Genomic DNA, 5,326 nt, shown 5'->3' with positions numbered 1-5,326 from the left:
TTTTAATTCACGTGAACGAGAAAGCCTTTCGAGTCTCTTGGGAAAACGATACTTGGTCTTACCATTTATATTACTTGTACGATTTGGTACGCTTGCCAATTTGTCAACAAGTTTTTGGCGCCGTTGCCGGGGACTCGAGGTTTATTTTTCTAGTAGTGTGAATTGATTGAATTTGACTTGATTTTATGTTTGTTGTTATTTTTGTTCTAATAAATGTTTTCTAGAGTTGTGTGCCTAACATTTGCAGAATGCAGTTTAAACAAGAATTTGATTATATGGGCGCACAATTACACCAAAATGATTTCAACCATTGGTGGGAACCTCATTTAAATATATATCGAAGCCACTTAGGGCATCAGTCCTCTTCGTGAAAAGAAACGTTAGGGGAAGCTAAAGAACGTTTACGGTAGGAACTATTCTCTGTACCAGAAGAAATTTTGGGGGAAGTCCAACAATTCCTGCGGAAGAACTTATTCTCTGGACCAAAAGAAACGTTGGGGGAAGCCTAACAACGTTTACAACAAAAACAATCTCCTGTACGTAAAGAAACATTGGGGGAAGCTAAAGAACGTTTATTGCAGGAACAACACTCTCATGTTCTGAAGTCTCTGGGCATTATTAGGGTTAATACTGAAGTTAACCCTAAAGAAGAATTTCAAGCCACTATCTATACAAATGATAAGATTGTCAAGGAGGAAAAGAGAGAAGAAGAAGAGCTAGAGATGTATGAAGAGGAAACAAAAATAGAAAAAGTTGATGTTGCGAAAAAGATAGAGGAGAAAGAAACAAAAAAGTTGAATGAGAGTGAGAAGAAGGATGAGAAAGGAAAGGCCGTGGTTGAAAGAAAAGAAAAAAAGAAAAAAAAAAGTGAAACTGAAGAAAGAAAGGAAAAAAGAACAGGAGAAGGTTAAGGAAGGAGAAAATTAAGAAAAAGAGGAAGAGAGGAAAGAAAAAAAGGTCATGTAAAAAGCCCCTTCCTCATAAACAGAAAAATCCCCGGAAGGAAAACAGGTTTAAGTACTTCAAGGAGATCTTCGAGAAATTGGAGATCAAGACTCCTATGATTGATGAATGGAAACATGTGCTTGGCATGATCAACTTCTTGAAAAGGTTTAGCATAAAGAAGAAGAAGAAGAAAACACCAAGCATGAAGAAGTTTAAAACCTACTGATGGGTGTTTGTGGAGACTTTCCCAAAATGTTGGATCATAATTTGAATTTTTGTGTTTGTTTTCTGTTTTTCAAATTATGTCTATTACATTCTGTGTGTACACATGCATTTGAGTGAGGAAAATCTTGAGATTGAAAATTTTTTGGCAAAGATCAGGAGTCACCAGGAGAAATCACAAAGAGGCAAGCAAGAAAAGTGGTAAGGAAAATTTTAACCCACCGCCAGGAGGTACCATTTTGCTGTCGGGCGGTGGCGGCGGAAAATAGAACCCGAGCTCTTTAAAAGTTGGGTATTTTCAAAATTTCTTCACGTTGCTTTGCCCCTTTGAGTTTCGCCTGGCGGTCTCCTTGCCCCTTTTCTCCAGATTTACACTTCCAAGAGGGTTTTTAAAGGGATTTCTATACACTTTCTCAACACCCCTTCACAAAAGGGTTAGTTCTTGCTCATATTTGGGGCTTTTCTTGGTGGGAGTGTGCATTTAGAGTTTTCCATCATCTATTGAAGGATTTGTTGCAAGCATTCATATCTCCACTCAAGTAAGTTGTGAAATTTCATTTGTTAAGTTCTTAAGTTTGAAATTCTTGATGAACATGCTTAGAAATTAGGTAACTTAGGGTTTTGAGATTCTTTGCATGGATTGTTGAATTAGGAACTGTTTTAGACCGATTAAGTTGTTTGAAATTGAATTGCATGGTAGGAATTAGCATTTGAGTGGAGATTAGGGTTGGTTTGGTGAAATTCTTTTTGAAAACCCTCTCACCGCCGGGCAGTATGCCGTTGCCGTCGGGCGATATTCAACCTGGTGCATACCGCCGGGCGATATTCAACCTGGTGCATACCGCCGGGCGGTAAGTCTTTGTACCGCCAGGCGGTTTACTGTGTTTTTGTGGTTTGTTTTGCATTGTGAAAGGGGGACCCTGGGCACCCATATTTGAAAATTTTGTTGGGTTTGAAAGTGTTTGTGGATGCATTAACTCTTAACAATAGTTTTCTGTGATTTTTGGCATATTGACTTTATTGCAGAAAGGGCATCAACATCACGGAGGGCAAGAAATACTAGGGGTAAGAGGAAGATGCCAGAAAGCTCGAGAGGATTCGACTCTCAGAGGTTCATCTCCAAACAGCATGAGGAACACTATGCAACTATGCAAGAAAGGAGGTTGCTTATGGAGAGGAAAGCTTCCTTCATACCTGATTTAGCTCCTGAATTTGAAGAGGAGATTTTGAGGAGAGACTGGGAGAGGTTGACACCTGCCAGTGTGAAGTTGGTAAAAGAATTCTACACCAACCGATGCCCAGAGGAGGAGTGGCTGCTGGACGATATATGAGCTTTGTGATGGGGCAGACTATCAATTATGACCCCGATACGATTAACAACTTTTTGGGAACAGAGTGGCCAGGGGAGCAGTGCCAGTATGCAGCACATGCTGGTTTGTCTGGTAATGTAGCTGAAATTGAGGAGGTTGTGTGTCTTCCTGGTAGACACTTTCAGACTAACGCTAGCGGTGCACCGGTGAACATTCGACGGTTGGATATGATACCTCTAGCCCGATACTGGATGGCATTCACACATGCCAACATCCAACCGTGCTCTCATATCTCAGATATCACGATTCACAGGGTTCGTCTCATTTTCTGCTTGATGAGACAGATGGAGGTAAATGTTTGTCAAATCATTGTCGACGAGATTAGGAGTTGTGCTATGACCGTTAGTAGTAGGATGTCGTTGGGGCATCCATCTTTGATCACTTTTTTGTGCCAGTAGGCTGGGGTGAACATTGCAGTTCCCCCATATGAGAGACTGAGAAATGCCATTGATGCAGCATATTTCCACCAGTTTTGTGCGGTGGTCAGAGCAGCAGGAGTAGCTGATGCAGCAGGGGCAGCACCCCGGAGGCGTCGTAGGAGAGCTGCAGCTCAGCAGGAGCAGGTACCTGATGAGGTGCCAGCTCAGCACGCAGAACCCTTCCAGATGAGGGACATGTATATGTCCCTGATGGAGGCCCGAATGGAAGCCCTTCACAGAGGGCAGGTGACGACTGCTGAGATGATCATTGGACTTTATGACCAGCCACCTGTACACAGGTGGACTATGGACGAGTTTCACACAATTGTGGCATGGCCTGAGTAGCAGGCGCAGAGTAGTGGGTTTGGAGCAGTTGGAGCTCCGAACACTGAGGAAGAGAACTTTGAGGACGCAGACGATGAGAGTCAGGAGGACTCCGATGACAGCATGGGCTGATTACGGACATCTATTGAGGGTTGTCCATAGACAGGATTTAGTCTTTCTTTCTTTTAATTTTTTTTTTATTTTTTTTTTTATTTTGTTTCATTTTAAATTCCTAGAATAGGTTGAATTTTTATTTTTGGTGTGTGCTTTTGGCTTTAACACTTGTTCTGAAAATGTTTGACTAACTGATGTGCATGATGAATCTATTTGATGATTATTTGATGTGGATAAGAATTGAGTTGTAATGCATGATGATATCCAGGAAATAGATCTGTAATGAATTTATGATTGTGGTCATGATGCTAGGCAGGGTGTATGAATGAATTTTGTGTGAGAAAACATGTGTGTGAGATTTTGAGCTCCAGAGTTTTTATTGTTTCATGTATTGTTCACAGGGAAACATGGATGATATTGCCTTAATCTTGATGATCGATTGAATTGCATTTGAATGTCATATGATCAAGGCCATTGTTAAAAACCCTTCTCTAGCCAAATTTTCACCCAAAGTACTGAAATATTATACCCTTTTTGAACCTTAGCCTTAAAGAGGATGTGAATCCTTGTTTTGAAATTCTTTACCTTGAGTTGGGATGAGCTTAATTGTATGTGATGAAAAGGTTCAAGTTTGGGTTGTTCGTGGGAAAAATTGAAAAAGCAAGTGAAAATCATTGAGCTTAAATGTTGTGAAAAGAAAAATTCATGAGAAAAAGAAAAGAAAAGAAGAAAAGCATGAAGAAGAGCTCAATGCAAAAGAAAAAGAAAATGGAAAAAGTTGGGAATGAGAGAGATTGGTGAGAGTTGTGTTTAATTGTTGAATATCTTGATAGCTCTCTTGACTCAAGGATTTTGTATTCTAGAAAAACCAATTCTTTCTTGTTAGCCCAACCTCATTACAAGCCTTGGAAAAGTCCTTTTGATGGCATTTGCATGTAAAGATGTTGATTGTTTGAGATGAATGGCAATTTTGTTACATGTGACTTGTGAATAATTGAGAGTTAGAGTGTCTCCTGAAACACCTGAGTGATTGAGTGAAACACTTTCTTGGTATGAACTGTTGATTATGATGAGTACATTTTTGCTTCGTGGATTGGTCATTCATAACGTCTGTTGTGCAAACTTTGGATTGAAAGCATGCATGCATCTTATTTTGGATTTCACTGAGAATATTGAATTGAGTAGTTTAGTCTTGTACCTTGGGATTGTTGAGGCATTGGATGAAAAAGTATAAAGCCAAGTTTTGTTTTGTGTGTTTTGTTTTGTTTTGCTTGAGGACAAGCAAAATTCTAAGTTTGGGGTTGTTGATGAAGGTTAAAAAACAATTATTTTCATATGTCAATTTGGACCAAATTACGCTCTTTACTACTCGGAATGAGCTTAGAATCAAGCAAAACTCAATAAATGAGTCTGGAGAGAGTCAAAAGCTGTTTTTAGCGAAATTATGCTTGTTTTACATTGTTTTGTAGCTATTTTGAAGAAAGTGAAGAATGGAGTTAAAGATACAGGTCGTTGACTCAAGAAAAGAGCAGAAAAAAGAAGATTTGAAGAGTCGACGCACCGCTCGGCGGCACACTTAAACCGTCGGGCGGTCCAGGACGAGGAGTAGGCGTGGCGATTGACGTTGGGCGGTCCAGAGGGAAACCGCCGGGCGGTGGCGATATCCGCCGAGCGGTTTGGAGGATTATGGGAAACCGTCGGGCGACACACTTAAACCGCCCGACAGTGGCTCACTGGACTTGGGCCTATTTTCTGATGCGCTCCTCACCTATAAATACCCCTATTGCGAGTTCAGAGTTATTCTTTTGAGAGGGGAGAACGACCAGACCTAATTTTTCTCTTTGGAGAGGATCTCTTGGATGCTTAGGCTCCTTTTCATCTTTTCTAGGGTTTGCTTTTCCATTCTTCTTCCATTTTCCATCTAGTTTCACC

Source organism: Vigna radiata, chromosome 1 (assembly GCF_000741045.1).
Source record: "Vigna radiata var. radiata cultivar VC1973A chromosome 1, Vradiata_ver6, whole genome shotgun sequence".
Lineage (NCBI taxonomy): Eukaryota > Viridiplantae > Streptophyta > Magnoliopsida > Fabales > Fabaceae > Vigna > Vigna radiata.
This window is presented reverse-complemented; position numbering follows the sequence as displayed.